The sequence below is a fragment of the Microchirus variegatus genome (genome assembly GCF_963457635.1).
Source record: "Microchirus variegatus genome assembly, chromosome: 6".
NCBI classification, from domain to species: domain Eukaryota; kingdom Metazoa; phylum Chordata; class Actinopteri; order Pleuronectiformes; family Soleidae; genus Microchirus; species Microchirus variegatus.
The window spans coordinates 30,744,668-30,762,616 of NC_139807.1; the positions used below are offsets into that span (position 1 = coordinate 30,744,668).

Consider the following 17,949-nt stretch of genomic DNA (forward strand, 5'->3'; position numbering starts at 1 on the left):
TTTGGATGGGCTCGGGAACGCAGCATAAGAAGGGCACAATAAACCCTGATCTATTAAGATGTTGGCGAGAACTTGTTAAACAGGACTTCCGATGTTGAATTTAAATTGCTGCTAAGATGCTAATAAAATGACATAAAAATAGGAATTTATATATCCCAAGTTGTATAAAGTAATGTTCGCTAAACACATTCATGACCAAAAGCTATGCTAATGGACAGAAAACATAATGTGCATCTTCATGGTATGGCATGGAATTATTACACACTAGTTTGGACCAGAAATGTCGGCAATTAGTGTGTTGCACTTCCCGCTAATATACAGTAAACTACATGGTCCTGCAGTCATTTGACCTGTCATTCCCAGTCAAAAAAACAGTTTAAACCTGGGATTAAACAGGTCTTTTGATCAGTGGTGAAGGGGGTATATTGAATGGTGCAGTACAAAGAGTAGGAGCTTAAAGTTTGGAATATAACATAGAGCCAAATTAAATGATGTAAAGAAGAAAGAGCCAACTACGGGTGTCCCAGTCCAAACAAACAAACACCTTTCCAGGGGGATTCAGGGACACCTGCTAGCACTTTCCAAGGCTCTGATCAAGGGGATGGCAGAGCATGCAGAAAGGATGGAGAGGGAGTGAGAGGGAAAAAAAACAACAACAGTTGAAAGTTTGGCAAAGGCATAGTGCCGTTATCATACATTCATGTCAGTGGGCTTTGAAGGCCTCCCTAGACAGGCCGAGTGTGCCAAATGGTTTGTGCTTCTCCCCGGTGTGTTTGTGTTGTGGGCTCCTTCTTGTTGTGAGTGCACGTAAGTGTGTGTGTATGTGTGTGTGTGTGTGTGTGTGTGTGTGTACGTTCCCCTCTTTCATCTCTATTCAGAAGGATGCACACTCTGGCTGATTACGGCAGTGCTCATGTCTGTGTCAAATGGATGCAGAACTTGGGGGGAAAAAAAGAAGAAAAAAAAACTAATAAAATGAAAAAGGAGCACATTTCCTTCTCCTCTTGGGTGTGAAGAGAAAAACTGGGTAAAAAAAAAAAAAAATAGAGCATCTGCTTTGCCACAAATGGATTTTTTCTTTTTTCTTCCATTGGCTGGGTGGGATGAAAGCAAGACAAGCCAAACAATATCCCAAAAGTACACATTCAACAAATGAAAATGGTACAAATAATACATTGTTTCTTGTTTTCAATGCTATTATTGACAGTGTTATATTGGTCTAAATGGCTTAAAAACAGCGATGGTTTCAAATTTGAAATCCTGTAACAATTGTTAAAGGTCCAGAAAGTTACATTTTTGGCATAAAGAGAATAAAAAAACCCATAAGTATGATACATTTTATAAAAATAACAGTGCATTTTACAATTCCATAGCCTCAGAATAAGTCTTTTATGTAATTTTAATATAATAATAATAATAATATAAGAGCCTTACTTTACAGAGGTGAAGCACAACAGCTCTGCTTCACAAAAACTCAATGCATTTAAACTAACGAAGGAGAAAGAAGATTGTTGTCTTGATGTCACTGATTCTTACACACTTCTAATTGAGTTATAAATAATTATTTATTTTCAATATCTCGTTCCATTGGACAATAACCAGAAATAACGTGAGCTTTGTTTTAACACCGCCGTTTCCAGAAAGCTGTGCATATTGCACGAGCGTCCGCACGAGCTGCGTTTTCCCGAGCATCTGCGAGGCTGAAACTCAGTCTGAAATGACGCACCGCTGCACACTTAGAGGACATTAAGAGACAGAGTCTCACATGCACAACTGCACAAATCATGCATCATGCAATCACAAGCTCACGCACAGGTGTTTTTACCCACTCGAACCGTAATGCGGCTCAATCCGCACATGCATAATTCGAGCACCCAAACTGATCAGAGCCCCTAACCCACCCACCCACTGTCATTCACACAGACAGCAAACAACCTTTAACACTTTAAAGGTCACATAGAGTGGTCCTGTTGCACATAAATGTTAGTTATGGAGGTCTACTTACATATATTAACTTGTTTTTATGGTCAAAAACCTCCTAGTTGCTGTAAACTAGCCGATAGAAATCCTCTTTTCTGACAGTGTTTTTCTGCTGCGAGATTTCAGAGTGAACTTTCACCCCCAGAAGACAGAGTCTTGTGATTGGCCAGTACTATCCAGCACATCCGTTCTCAGAAGCGCAGCGCCCCCCTCTAGAACGGCGGATGCACTGCTCCTCATTATCAAAACATTGTTTTAACAGTGTTTAAAAATAGCTTCGTCACGACTCCCCGCCGCAGTCCCTTTTATGACTTTAAACCGGAGTCAGACCCAGAGTCAGAAGACACTGTTGCTCGTGAAACACCTCCACAACGGACGTTATTCTTCTTCTGCGGTTCAATGTACGTAACCGGATGTGCCCCGGACTACCTCCCGGAGCAGGACAATCGGTTGTTCAGGAGAACCGCTGCTTACGTAACTATTACGGGATTTTCAGTGATCTCGTTGAGCCCCGAGATTACAATAAAACACAACGTTCTCAGCAATGGCTGAACTGTTTGTTTCTAACCGTCAGGCTTCATAAACAAGGTAATGACGCAGATACACACCAACAAAAACAGCGATAAACTTCCGGTCTAGTTCCGCTTTAAAAGTCTCCCTAGGTCTATACTGTGTTATTAGCCCAGTCTAATGCATATTAATGGAGTGCAGACAGTTGCCAAGGCTGACAAAAGACATCCACCCGAACCCTCCAGTGTTAGAGAAACAATTATGAGAGGGCTTCTTTAAGTGATTATGTTTTAATGTGTTTAAAGTCTGTAATGATTGATTTTAACAGGACGACAGATAAAGATGGAAACAAAGGACAGCCACTAAATAGAAGAAGGCAGCAGGTATCACGCAAGCTTGTTTCAAACCTTTTCAGGAGTGGCCTTGTTATTGAAAAAACATCACTATGACACTGTCACGTCAAATTATATCATATAATATAATTTGACAGTTTATACATTGAGGAAAAGCAGAAATCAGACTGAGAAAAAAAAAATAATAATTCTCAATTACATAAAGTACCAAGCTGTTATTACCACAGTTGTGCTGATGCATTTGTTACATAGCCACGAGCAGCCATTGCAAAAACATAATGTTCACTGAGGAACACATATTCAGTTATCACATACGTTTTTAATGTAAAGCATCTGGTAGTAGCCACTTTTGTGTTCGTGTTTTTGCAACTAAGTTACGTTATGTTAGTTAATGCAGTATGTAGTTAAAGGCGCCATATGTAAGAATGTGGCCAAAAACAGTTACTACATTAAAATTCGAAAATACAGAGGTCTTTTAGGTTTTCCGTTTTCTGACGTAACTGGCAACCCGTGGTTGCTCGGCAGCAGAGACTCTACTGACTGCAATGATTGGTAGACGGCAGTAGGTGGCGCCACATGACGCCAAAACATGATTTCAAAACATAGACATGATTTGCAGTCTGCAAAATATTTTTTTGAATGCAAATATTTTGTCTGTACTGTTGTTGTTGGTGAGTTCAGTTTGTTATATGAACATTATTTCTCAGTCTCTGTGACATATTAGGAGGATTTTATGGGATTTATTACATAATGCACCTTTAATGTTAGTCAAGGCCAGGGGTCTGCAACCTGTGGCTCTAGATCAGGGGTGTCCACACCGTATTTACTAATGACAAGATTTCTTTTTAGCAGTTTAACATTTGTTATTTGCTATTCAGGACTGAGTTTGGCGCTTTTTTTTTAAATTTACAATATTACCTGCAGATGAGAACACGTGCTAAGAACATGACACAGGTTTATGAGCCAAGCTTGCATTTCCAAGATGTTGTCACTTTTTGTCCTTGACAATGTCATACGATACGGACGAAACTTTATGTATGCCCTCTGCTGGATTCTAAGGGGTAGTACTTAAATAGGAAAGGTCACCGACATTTCCAACGAGTAAGAATGGTTCGAACATAAACTTCACATCCCATGTTCAAAATCATATAGTGACAGACCTAATACACACACATATATATATGTATGTGTGTATATGTATACACATATATAGTCATTTGGCAACAATGGGTATTCGTGTAAAGGACAAAGGAAGGAGGAGATGAGGAGACATGGGAGAATGGCTGCAGTGGGAGCAAGAAAGGGTAAATCTGGCATGTCCTAATGGGGAGTGCTAATTTAAGGACTACCAGGGGAAAGAGATGGAGCAGGTTCCCCTTTGGATGCAGTGAGACCCTTTGGAGTTTTCAACTAGATTTATTTGGACTGCGGAAGAAAAATGGGTGGCATGGTTAAGTCCATGGGAAAAGAAAAAAAAAAAAAAAAAAAGTGCCAGCATGGAGGAATGATGCCTGCAGGCATGGTGAAAACTGAATAAATGTGATCACTTGAAGGTCCACCACGATTTCTCCCTTTGCCCCCAATGGCCAGTCAGAATATGGTAGAGACCTCGGAGAATTGAACGGAATTGAGGTGGACGTCACATGTATGTATGCTGTTATTGCTTGAGGAACTACGTGAGGAACTTTTGCTAGGTTGTATTTTAACGTTGTCTGGTTGTACGTGTTATTTTTTAATACTTTCTTTGCTTGTTTCAAACTGTTGTGTTAAAAGTGTTAAAAGTGCTAATATATTATTATTATTGTTGTATCTTCTGCCTTTGTGATATTGCCTGTGCAATGTATGAGCATGAATTGAGAAGGGCAAAGAGTCTGAAGAAGCACTGAAGGGAAGTGGAAGTGTGTTTATTTTGCTATTGGGTTTAAATATCAACAGTCTTTCAGCAAAATTGCTTTTCCTCCAATTTTGATGAAATTTTAAAAAAAAGTTCACAGGTTAGACAAACCCAAGAAAGCTAAAAAACACACAGCAGCCTTTAACAGCAGTCAAATCCAAAGGCTCGCTTTTCATAGACTCCAAAGCAAATGTTTTAAGCTTTGGTTCATTTACATATCGGTTTTAAATAGCGTGACACATCTCTGCTGGTTTGAGGAGCCAAGCGATTGCAAACCAACACCACGCTGCTAATTTTCACTGCAGCCACTTGCTTGTTTGCTGTGGTGCAATAGAACTGGGGCAGCTTTTTTTTAATTTTATTAAAGGGGTATTAGACAAGTTTATTCATATGGGCTTAAGTTCTGCATTGCTGATGTTTGCACGTGCCAAAGCAAGCATCATTAGCACAAGTGGCATTTAGCAATAATATGTGAGTTAGAGACTTTTGCCTTTTGCTGTTAACCTTGCCTTCTGAATATCAACGGTTTGAACTAAAATAATGTTCTCGAGACAAATCCGCATTCCTGACAGATCCCATAAGGAACAAATAACTTTTTTTAGGACTGCAATAATTTGCAACAACATTTTTTGGATTTTTCAATTTCGATTGCGAATCAAATTTTCCAACATTTTCAGATATTTTATGGACCAAACGATTAATCAAGAGAATAATCATCAGATTAATGGATTACGAAAATAATTGTTAGCTGCACTCTTAAACCCTATGTGTGTGTGTGTATTTCTATGTATATATATATATACATATATATACATTTATATATATATAAATGTATATATATGTATATATATTCCTTCTTCTGAAATGTTCGATGAATATTTTTAACAAATGTGTGACGAACTGTTCTACCTTTGTTACTGTTAGAACCAAACCCTGGGAGCTGCTGAGATGACTTAAATCGCTACACTGGATGGAACCAAAGAAATAAAAGCGTCCCATCCTTTACTTTCTACATTTGTACGTTGAGGTATTTTCATCTCAGCACTATGTGGATGCACCCAGGAAAAAACAGGTCTGTCACAACAGATGTGCATCCAAATGGTACCACTCTGTCCGATGCACATTTCCAGTTCAAATGCATTTGAATGGTACCTTAGGCTTTATTTTATTTTATTTATTTTAAAGCCAACTTCTATTTAGGCCCTTTTTTAAAGCATTTCCACTATCATTCGCAACCAAATATGTAAAGACAATATTACTGATAGGAGCTGTGAAGCCACCAAATCGATTACATTATGTGATGCATGGACCTTTAGAGGCGAGAGTGCTGCTTTAAAGACCACAAACTTTGGGCTAATACAATCTTTCATTGACGCGGACAGGCAGGCAGAGTGGACATGTTTGAGTGCACTTGGCCGGGGCCTGTCTGTGCCGTGTTGTGGGTCCGCAGCCTAGATTTCTGCGAGAGTGCCCTCCTAAGCTGCAGAGATGAGCTTTAGCCACTTCACAAAATGTTTCGAAGAAGCCAAATGAGCTCAGGCAAAGACAGTCTGACATTTCCTGTGTCGAGGCAGTCATCTGAAGAGGAGATAAGGTGAACTGGAAAAGAGGACGAGAGAGGAAGCCCCACAGTCCAGTGTGCGAAATGGACTACAATTAAAGTGGAGTGGGAGTGAGGCAAATGCACTGGACACAGAGCAACTAAAGCTCCGAGATCAATGATTTGGATGAAAGCGTGTAAATAAATAACGCAAACCTGACCACGCTTTCAGAAACAGCACACGCTATTACTATAATCCATCACCGAGCCACAACATGTGAAGCCCTACGAGTAAAACCGTGCTCCAACAGCGAGACGACGACGACTGGCTCTCACCGCAGCATGCAGTGCATGCAGTGCGTTCCAGACACACACAATTAACTTGGACCCTGCAACGTCTTCATGCTCTCAGAGGTGATTGTCCATTCACCGTGTGCATATTAAGGCATAAATAATCCATGCAGACACATCTCCCTCTATTTAGTCGAAGGAAACCTGCAATAGATTATTCATGTCTCGGCTGCACGTTCAACCTTGAGGCGTTCTCCTCATATCTATGGCTAACAATATGACATACGAGAGCGGGGGTGACATTCATCTCGCTTTCTCTCCCCCCCCCCCCCCCCTCTTCTTTTTCTTCTGCATGGTTCCACCAGCGGACTGGGATGGGCAGCAGAAGCCTCCACCAAGGACAAATTTGACTGCAATGATTTGGCTAGCAGGGGTGTGTTCAATCTCCAGTTTCTCCCGCTGCATGGTTCCAGATATATTACACTATATACACCTGCAATGAAAGCAGTATACTCCCATTTTTATTCACCTCTCTGTCAGTGATACCATATGGTATGATGTTGAATCACACTAATAATGAGCATTATTCCTTTTTGAATATACAGTTTAAAGGTCATTACATTTCAGAAAGATACTTTTTTTCTCATAGAATGACTCAATTGGATTTGATTAGATTGATCTGATGCAAAATCCATTACTGCGCACCATATGTTTACAGTACATAACAAAGAGTCTGTTCAGTCATATAGCCTCTTATTGTGACCTCATCTATGAAACCTTCAAGTAAATTAAAGCTCACATAGAGTGGTCCTGTTGCACATATATGTTAGTTATGGAGGTCTACTTACATACATTAACTTGTTTATATGGTCAAAAACCTCCTAGTTGCTGTAAACGAGCCGATAGAAATCCTCTTTTCTGACGCTATTTCCCAGCCGCGATATTTCAGACTCAAATCTCACCCCGGCTTCCCAACTGTCTTGTGATTGGCCAGTACCCGGAAGTGACATATTCAGCACGCCCGCTCTCAGAAGCGCAGCTCCCCCCTCTGGAACGGTGGATGCACTGCTACTCATTATCAAAACATTGTTTTAACAACGTTTAAAAATAGCTTCTTCACGACTCCCCGCCGCAGTCCCTTTGACGACCTTTGACCCAGAATCAGACCCAGAGTCAGAAGACACTGTCGCTCGTGAAACACCTCCACAACGGACGTTATTCTTCTTCTGCGGTTCAATGTACGCAACCGGATGTGCCCGGACTAGTGCCCGGAGCAGGACTATCTGCTGTTCCAGAGAACCGCTGTTTACGTAACCGGACCGGGTTTTTTCTCGAGATCTCGCTGAGCCCGAGATTACAATAAAACACAGCGTTCTCAGCAGTGGCTGAACTGTTTGTTTTGAACCTTCAGGGCTTCTTGAACAAGGTAATGACGCAGATACACACTAAAAAACAGCGTTGATTGGAACTTCCGGTCTAGGTCCACTTTAAATATTTCTTACTGAAGAGATAGAAAAGACACTGGATTAGAAGTCCAAAGAAAGTGAAGAGGGTGAATTTGGTCCGGTCAGGTTGTTTGAATCTTTGCAACTGTTGTAGACACTTGACTGGAATCAGCTCTTTAGTACACAGTTAATTTATTCTACATAATCTTTAGAACTTGTTGAGGCTTCTTCTTTATTTAAAACAGAGCTAGTAGGACTATCGTGCTTCCTTTGACAGGGTTAATTGCTTCGCTTTTGGGCACAATAGACAGACTGGGTAACAATGAGTGGGATGAACGAGCTCCATAGCTGCAAGTAATCTTCACTGCTTAGAGCACATGAAACAGATATATAATGACAATAATTGCAAAGCTGCTTGAAAGAAACATCTTTGATTAAAAGCAAAAAGGACACTGTGTTTACCAACTCTGCATCATATCAAAAACAGGAAGTAGACAGTGATGCGGTTTCACTGTGGAAAATGTGCAACAAACTAAGGGGCGACTGTGGATCAGTGGTAGAGGAAGTTGTCTCTCAACTACATGCCGGTGTGTCCTTGGGCAAGATTTTCTTTTTTATTATTATTATTATTGTTCTGTTTGAAATAAAAGTTGGAATTGCAGTGACATCCTCCCCTGACTCTATTTTTTTGTCGTGTACTCCAATCTCGAGGAGGCAGAGTGTCGGCTCTTTATTGTGTAGTTACGTTGGATTTACAAGAACAGAAAACTATTATTGGTATCTCATTTTTCACGCTACCCTTTTTCTAATACTCCTTGAGGAAAGAATCCTGCGAGTGCAGATGCAACAGAAAAAATACACGGGCAAAAAAAAGAATTGAAGGGTGGTGATACATACCCATAGGGACACATACACCCACGCACATAATATCCACCATCGCAACTTTGGTTGATATGATTCACAACCCAGTGTCCACTGTAAAATGTCAAGACGGAATGAGGTTGATATTAAAAAAAAAAGTCCAATAACACAGAGGTCAAAAGTAAGAAAAAATAGAGGATGGAAAAATAAATAAATGTATTGATATATATATGTGTGTGTGTCATAGCAACAGTGGCACAGTCAATTAAAACATGCAGTATTGTATTGTTTATAAAGCTACTGGTAAAGTCAGTTAACACAGTAATACCAGTAATAATTTACCCGAGAACTGAATAAGCATTAGTTAACTATAATTAAGCATTTATTCACCATCGTCAACCTCTCACAGGCTAACTTACATGAACACAATTAACCATTACATGCATTAACCATTGACAATCTTACAAGGAACATCAATAAAGGTTTAATAGTTGGCTTAAAAAATGCTTAATTACAGTTCAATTAAAATTATTCTGAACTTAAGGGATGCACGTTTTACACTTTACAATAAAAGTCACAAGGGGCAACGGAAAATATGCTAACAAAAGCTTATCAGGGTTGAGTAATGATTATTTGGTGCTATTATACACAAATTAAATGTCACTTAATAAATATTTACGAAAGAAAGACATTTAGTCACGTTAATTGTGAGAAATTTTGTGAATTGGGTCACTTTTTAAAAAGTGGGTCCTCACAGATAAGTTGGGAAACACTTCCATCTCTTTTGTTCATCTCTTTTTGTCTGTTTTCTTTCCTTTCACTTAATTTGCACCTAATTACTCTGGACCCCGGTGAGTCATGGACTCCCTTAGGAACAGGACGGTGCAGGACTCCTTCAACACAGACTAACAGACAGAAAACAAAACCCAATCCCCGTAATCCCGACTTGTTTTTGCTCCTCTGCACAATTTGATTTCTCAAACTTCCAATATAGTGCATGAAGGATGTGTACCTAAATCTCTGAGTATAAGAAAAAAAAAAAAGAAGTGTGCTTGTGTATCGGTGTGTGTCATAAAGCATGCTGTGATTTCCCTAAACACCCTTTTCTCTCTCCAGACGCCTGCCCCTCCTGGCCCTACATGCCCATCCCTTCTCGCTTTATTACCCAGCCCTGTGATTAATGTCCCTCTGTCACACACTGGGCTTCCTGGGGAGGAAGAGAGGGAGAAACTGAGACAGCACTGTGCACACACACACACACACACACACACACACACACACACACGTCTGTGCAGATATTCCTCTTAGGACACTGCACTGACTTTCATTAATTTGGACAACCTAAACAAACCCTAACCATAACCAGCAGCCTGTTCACGTCTAACCCGGACCTTAACTCAATTAACTTAACCACGAGTCAAATCTTAGTCCTAAACTTAACCAGTTCCTCAGTAACGAGCTCATTACAGACCAGGTTTTGGTCTCCGTGAAGACCTGACAAGGTCAGTGCTGATGCCAGAAAAGGTCCCAAATACAAGAACACATAAACACACAGTCCGGTCCCACATTGGCTTACATGCAACTTACAAATACATTTTTCCGGACGTACTCTAACCTCATCCTCATCCCGCACGACATGTCTTTACCTTAAAATGTAATCATTACCAAAAGACCCCATCGTGTAAATTTGACATATTTCGGTCCCTACAACACGAGTAATACCTGGAGCACACACACACACAAAAAAAACTCTCCAATGGTGTATTTTGTTGTGTGTTGAAGTTGTGTTATGAAAACAAAAAAAAACAAAAAAAAAAAAACAGGAAGAGAACAGGAGGAATGGCAGCTGACAAATAGTCCAGAGCATCTGTGGTGGACCATGACTGCACCTGTTCACCAGGGGGAGCTTGCAGTGTGTGTGTTTGTGTGTGTGTGTGTGTGTGCAAAGGGAGGGGGGGGGGGGGTGACTTTGCTTTAATCTCCTCACCCACTGTTAGCTAGCCCAGCTGATCCATGATCCATCCCCCTGAATGCACACACACACACACACACACACACACACAGATCCCTCAACACTCACTCCCAGCCAATCAAGGTGACTAAATATTTGAAGTGTGCACACAGGAGGTGTCTCCACTCTGACTGAGGCTAGTGTTTAATAAATATAAAAAAAAAATATTTCTTCAGTCGCCAGTATTCCAAACAACATACACTATATAATATAATATATATATATATGTATAGAAATGGTATATGCTGCTTCCTGCCCACACAAATCAATATCAAAATCAAATTAGGTCTGTGGCTCCCAATATTTAATAACAAAGTATTGTTGTTTATTTTTCAAAATCTTGAATTTCCACCACTTATTACAAATAATGCAATCACACAAAACTACATCTGTAATGTATTTTTTTTTGCCGTGAATTAAATTTTTATCATCATTTCACTTATGGATTGATTCTGCTCATTTCCCTTTTCTCCCTCCTCACGCGGCAGCGCAGCGCCGGTGAAAATGGGAAACATTACTCAGGTGATTTACTTCATCTGATATTGTTATGATTCTAAACCAGAGTGTTGCTGGGGCAGCAGGTTGCCCTCCCTCCCTCCCTCCCTCCCTCACTCCCTCCCCCCCTCTCCCTCTCTCTCAGTCTGTTTTGTCAACAGTACTCCAGGAGACTGCAAGGCTATGGTGTTTTCCATGAAACGGCTGTTTTGGTTGTATAGTCATCACGGTTTTGCTGAGGGACGGGGCATTTTTACACTGACTCTGCGGGAAAACAAGTCCGTGATGTCATTTCAAAAACAGTAAACCACAGTTTTAAATACACGTATCTGTTGTTTAGAGTACAATTATGAATACACAGTTCAGTCACAAGTATGCATTTAGGGAATGGTTCTGAATTGCCCTCGCGTTGGTGTTTAAGCACAAGGAGAAGGATACTTCTCCCCAGTGGAATAGCTTTTATCACAGTGGGAGGCGAGGGGATGTGGACACATAGCAGGGAAATGCTTGGCAGCAGCGGTGGCTGCTGGTGATTGCAGACACCAACACCAAGGACGTATATCTCAGGATCAAACGCATCCTCTCTCCAGGCATTCCCTACCCCAGCTGCAGGCCTCTCTCCATCAGCTAATGCCTCACTAAGTTGTTCAAAGAACACCCAAAGGAGATAGTAGTTATGCATGGAAGAGTGAGAGATAGATGAAAAACCCTGTGTAGAGGGAGGAAGATGGTGAGCAAAGGCTCATATTCAAACAGGCAAAAACACAGACACACACACACACATACACACACAAAAGCCTAATCAATGGTGAGCAACCAGGACTGTGTGCTGTGGGTGGTGAGAGAGGTCTGTGGGTTGTGGAGATGAGGGCCATGTGGAAAAGCCAGTGTGATGGTTTTTTTTTTTCAAACAGCTCTTTCCTTTTCACATGGAGCAACAACGAGGGCTCTTATGAATACAAAAAAAAAAAAAAAAATGTGTGTGTGCAAGTGACCTACCTGGTTACATAAAAGATGTCACATGCATGTGCATGATTTGGCACGGGTGCGTATACGTGCTTGTCAGTGCACATTGGAAATGCTCCTGAGTCTACGACTAGATGTTATTGTTTTCAGTGTTCCTTTAACCCTCCCTCATTTAGGCCCATTTATACTCCATTTACTTCAAACTATTTTATATTAAAGCTCACACAGAGTGGTCCTGTTGCACATATATGTTAGTTATGGAGGTCTACTTACATACATTAACTTGTTTTCATGGTCAAAAACCTCCTAGTTGCTGTAAACGAGCCGATAGAAATCTGTCTTTTCTGACGGTGTTTCCCAGCCGCGAGATTTGAGACTCAACTCTCACACCCAGAAGACAGAGTCTTGTGATTGGCCAGTACCCCGGAAGTACACCCGCTCTCAGAAGCGCAGCTCCCCCCTCTGGAACAGTGGATGCACTGCTACTCATTATCAAAACATTGTTTTAACAATGTTTAAAAATAGCTTCTTCACGACTCCCCGCCGCAGTCCCTTTGACGACCTTTGACCCAGAATCAGACCCAGAGTCAGAAGACACTGTCGCTCGTGAAACACCTCCACAACGGACGTTATTCTTCTTCTGCGGTTCAATGTACGCAACCGGATGTGCCCGGACTAGTGCCCGGAGCAGGACGATCTGCTGTTCCGGAGAACCGCTGTTTACGTAACCGGACCGGGTTTTTTCTCGAGATCTCGCTGAGCCCGAGATTACAATAAAACACAGCGTTCTCAGCAGTGGCTTAACTGTTTGTTTTGAACCTGTTTGTTTCCTGAACATTCTACTGCCACACCACTCCTCATGAAGTGCAAACAAGGATAGGGAAAGCAAACAAGACAAGAGTTCCCACGATCCCACACTACTTCCCAACATCGTCAAACTATGTCTTTTGCTAAGGTCGATTTGTTGATTTGTTAGATTGATTTGACAACTAGCAGCAGAAACTACAATGATGATGATGATTAATGAATTAAACAGATTTAAAGGATGGTACTCCATTTAAGCATGAGCATCTTTGTATTCTGTGAGTTGTGACCTGTTCAACCTCGGCTTTTCACAGTTTCTGTAGGCCTGAGCTGTTGGTGAAGGTCAACCCTGGGATCTTTCTGTTTCTGTTATCTGTGATGATCAGACTAGATAGGGGGGGGAGAAAAAAAAAACCACAACTAACTCAACAAACGGGTTGAACAGTAATGAGCTGCCATGGGAACCAAGGCCAAACAAGGCAAAACCACAACTGTAACTTGTAATGGAAATTCCAAACTGCATGATTTTTTGCAACTTAGTTCTCACCGTAAGTGTTTCTGTCATAACTGGAGACAGGGGAACAGACAATTAACTATTTTTGTATGCTGTATTTAAGGGTGGGTGCACTGTTCTCAGACACACACAAGATAGTGAAAGATCAGTTAGGGATGATCCAAGCAACAGCCAATCAAAAAAAAAAAAACCTGATCATCCATTTCAACCTGTGACTTAAGACCTTGTATAATTCACATTTCCTCTAGCTATAGTTCTCTCTACTCCTCCTTGTTCTCCCACTCCATGAGTGTTTTAATGGTGGGGAAAAATTGTAGCAGAGCAGCCAAAGGCAAGCTATTAGATATAAATGTCTGAGAAGAACAAGCCATAACATCATCCCTCCTCTGTCGTCAAAGCTATTTATACCCATCCACCAATTAACACGAAAAAGCGGGAACCTGGAAGGAAAGGCATATAAATAGTGTATCAGAACACTGGCAAGCGGGGAAAACTGTGTGGTATTATCGTCGTGATACCAACGTGCCCTTTATACACGTCGTAAAAGATAAGCGCAAAGTGCTTAAAACTGTTAAATGTAAATAGTTCCTTGTGCTAGTTTTGTTTTGTTTACCAAGAATGGACCCAGCAGGTTGATTTAAAAAAAAAAAAAAAAAAAAATTGAAGTGCCCTTTTCCCAGGTCCCCATATGGCCATGTTTACAAGAGTAGGTGGTTGATTGTTTTTTGCCCTTTGTGTTTTTATTCAAGACCGAGTCCCTGTCTCCACTCTTAGAAATAAAAGTGCTAAGTAGAACCATATAAGGTTCTTCGGCTTGTCGGCATAGGAGAACCCTTTTTGGCTCCGGATAGAACCTTTTCATAAAGGTTCCGCGTGGAATTATTTCGGATGGTTCCACCAATAACCCTTTCAAGATCCTATATTCAGCAAAGGGGTTTTAAAGGGTTCTCTGGATCAAAAATGCTTCTTACTAGAACCATTAGTGTTACCAAGAACCCTTTCTTCGGGAAGCAAACGGTTCCAGGTCGAACCTCAGCCCTTGTACACTCTTAGAAATAAGGGTTCCAAAAAGGTCCGTCTACAAGGGCTGAGGTTCTACCTGGAACCATTTGCTTCTGATAAACCCTTTTCCCGAGCGTTCTTGGTGGAACCCTCCAAAAGGGTTCCAGGTGGAACCTTTATAAAAAGGTTCTACCTGGAGCCAAAAAGGGTTCACCTATGAGGACAAGCCGAAGAACCTTGTATGGTTCTACTTTGCACTTGTATTTCTAAGGGTTTAGAAGGACCCTTTTGGAGCCCATAAATGGAACACAGGTTAATCTTTTTCTTTGTCATTTTGAAAAAAAAGTTTTCCTTAAACACGGCATCATTTGAGTTAATGTCTTCATCTACACAGAACTTCCAATGCGACTCTAAACACTGTAATACCTGTCCATGGTGCTTTAGTTCTACTACACCAAAAGCAGAGAAGAAAATGTTGAACATGCACATACGGCATATGCGCTGTGTACATAAAGCTTTGATCAAATAAACTACAGAGTGAAGAAAGCGGCAGGGCGACTAAGGAAAAGGAAATACAAGTTAGAATGACGTGAACAGACCAAATAAACAACACAAGAAGATGACAACAATGATGCCAAGATAACTGGCAAACAAATGCAAGGGCAAGAGAGAGGTGGGAATACACAAGGTTCCATTTTGGCAAAAAACGTGTGGATAAAATAGAGATACGATAAATAAAACTTAAGCGGAACTCTTTTCCATGGACAACCGCTTATGATGGCTTTGACATCCAAAACCGAATAAATCCAAACTAACTAAAGTCCAAATAAAAAAATCATATGGGTCAGAATCCAGACGTCCTAACAGATATTGTGTTGATTATTATCCCTCACACTGCAACACACCAATACCCAAAAAAGGTCGGCAGAAACATTTCTAGAGAAGTGTTGACACAATGTCACTGAGATAAAATACAGGTGCATCGAAATGTACGCATTTATTCAGAAATGCACTTTTGTTTTGATTGATTTATTTCATCAACTGCTTATTGCCACATCAATGGGACGGTCATTTGCTAATTCAGAACAAAAAAATGTTTTGTTTTTTCACTGGGCTACTAACTGTCTATGTTAATGTGATGGTTAAGTATTGATACTTAAAGGTGCCATATGTAAGAATGTGGCCAAAAACGGTTACTACATTAAAATTAAAATCACAGAGGTCTTTTAGGTTTGGCGTTTTCTGACGTAACTGGCAACCCGTGGTTGCTCGGCAGCTGAGACTCTACTGACTGCAATGATTGGTAAACGGTAGGTGGCGCCACATTCCAAAACATGATTTGCAGTCTGCAAAATATTTTTTTTTAATGCAAATATTTTGGCTGTACTGTTGTTGTTGGTGAGTTCAGTTTGTTATATGAACATTATTGCTGAGTCTCTGTGACATATTAGGAGGATTTGATGGCCAGTTGCTTTAGATTTATTACATAATGCACCTTTAACATAGACTTAACAAGACATTGCGATATTTAACGTTCCTACCTACATGAAACAAACACGTGCAAGCAGATGAAACAGTGAGAAATAAACTATAGTATTAATCTTGATATGAAAACAGGTTGTATTATGTGATGTTGTTATATGAACCTGATCCTGAGCTGTTTACCATCAAAGTAGGTGTGCATTGCAACGAAAAGAGAACAACAAATACCTAGAGACAAATAAAACATCGTAAGAAGTCCCTACATCAGCAATTAAACTGGTTCCCTTAACTTGTATGTAAATCAAGTTATTTCTCCATAAATAAAACATGCATTCACAGATGAATAGCTGGACTCCAGAGGGTATATTTAGCTCAAGATATAACCAGCCAAGAAAAGTGAAAAAAAAAAAGCATACTTGGCTGATAATTAAGAGGCAGTTATAAACAAAACCTCTATGTCGTAAACAAAGTGTGTGGACACTTGTGTACCGTGATCCTGTGTTTTTTGTTTTTTTTTTACTGCTGCAAACACAGGACAAATATTGGAACATGAAACGATGACACTAACAAAGCGAGTGCAGCTCAGCCAGAGTTTTGTCCTTTTTTTTTCTTTTACAGTGGGATTAGGTGTTGTCGTCTGAGGCAGAGAGCCACGAGGAACAAAGCGAGGCAGGAAGCCACAGGTCAATAGTGTTTTTTTTTGCTTTACTTTTTACCTGCAGCGAGACATGGAGGGCGGCACAAAGGGTGGCAAGGAGACAAGAGGGGACTTATTAGAAGATGAGGCGAGAAGCGTGGTGAATCAGTAGCTAATCCTCCGTTTCCTCTAAGCCTGTGTAATTAGGACATGGGGGATTGCACCGTGACAGGGGATGCTTTTGGACCGCTTCTTTCTTTTTTTTTTCCCTCTCTTTTGTTTATTTCTTTCCTCCTTAGCCTGGGTTTAGAGCAGTTTGTGATCTAAATATAGCATGTTTAATGTGTGTGTGTATGTGTGCGTAACACAGCACATTTACTCATAAGCAACATAAACAGACGCAGCATGTCTACGCCAAATCTACTTCCAGCTACTCACTGTTTGCAGATGTGAGTGAGAGTGTGTTTTTTTTCCCTCTTTTTCTTTTCCTGCCAGTGGTGGCTACATGAAACCCTTAGATTGTGTTTGCGTATACAGTGTTTTTTGCGAAGAGAATCAAACGGGGCTCTTTCAGTCAAACAGCATTTCTTTCCAGACACATGTACACACCAAATAAAGAATCATGTCATGTTTGAAAGGGGTCCACTTAGGCAGCATCCATACAATTTTAAAAAACTCCAGTGTTGTGTTTTTACGGTGGCCCTGAGGTGCAAAACACAAACGCAAATCACAAAACACAAACGCAAATCAAAAAACACAAAAACATTAACGCAAAACACAAACACAAAAGCAGAAAAAACTGAAAAACATTAACTCACAACGCAAACACAAAAGCGGAAAACATTAACTCACAACGCAAACACAAATCACACAACACAAAAGCAGAAAACACGAAAACATTAACTCACTTTTGTGTTTGCGTTGTGAGTTAATGTTTCCTGCTTTTGTGGTTGCGTTGTGAGTTAATGTTTTCGTGTTTTCTGCTTTTGTGTTTGCGTTGTGAGTTAATGTTTTCGTGTTTTCTGCTTTTGTGTTTGCGTTGTGAGTTAATGTTTTCGTGTTTTCTGCTTTTGTGTTTGCTTTGTGAGTTAATGTTTTCGTGTTTTCTGCTTTTGTGTTTGCGATGTGAGTTAATGTTTTGGTGTTTTATGCTTTTGTGTTTGT

General features: G+C 40.5%; 1 protein-coding gene across 1 annotated transcript in view; it reads right to left on the bottom strand.

Moving 5' to 3' along the window:
• pcdh17 (protocadherin 17) overlaps positions 1 to 17,949 on the bottom strand; it is a gene marked incomplete at both ends in the record, with an annotated part of 74,355 nt that overhangs the window by 1,643 nt on the left and 54,763 nt on the right. The gene's annotated exons all lie outside the window — the stretch shown is intronic.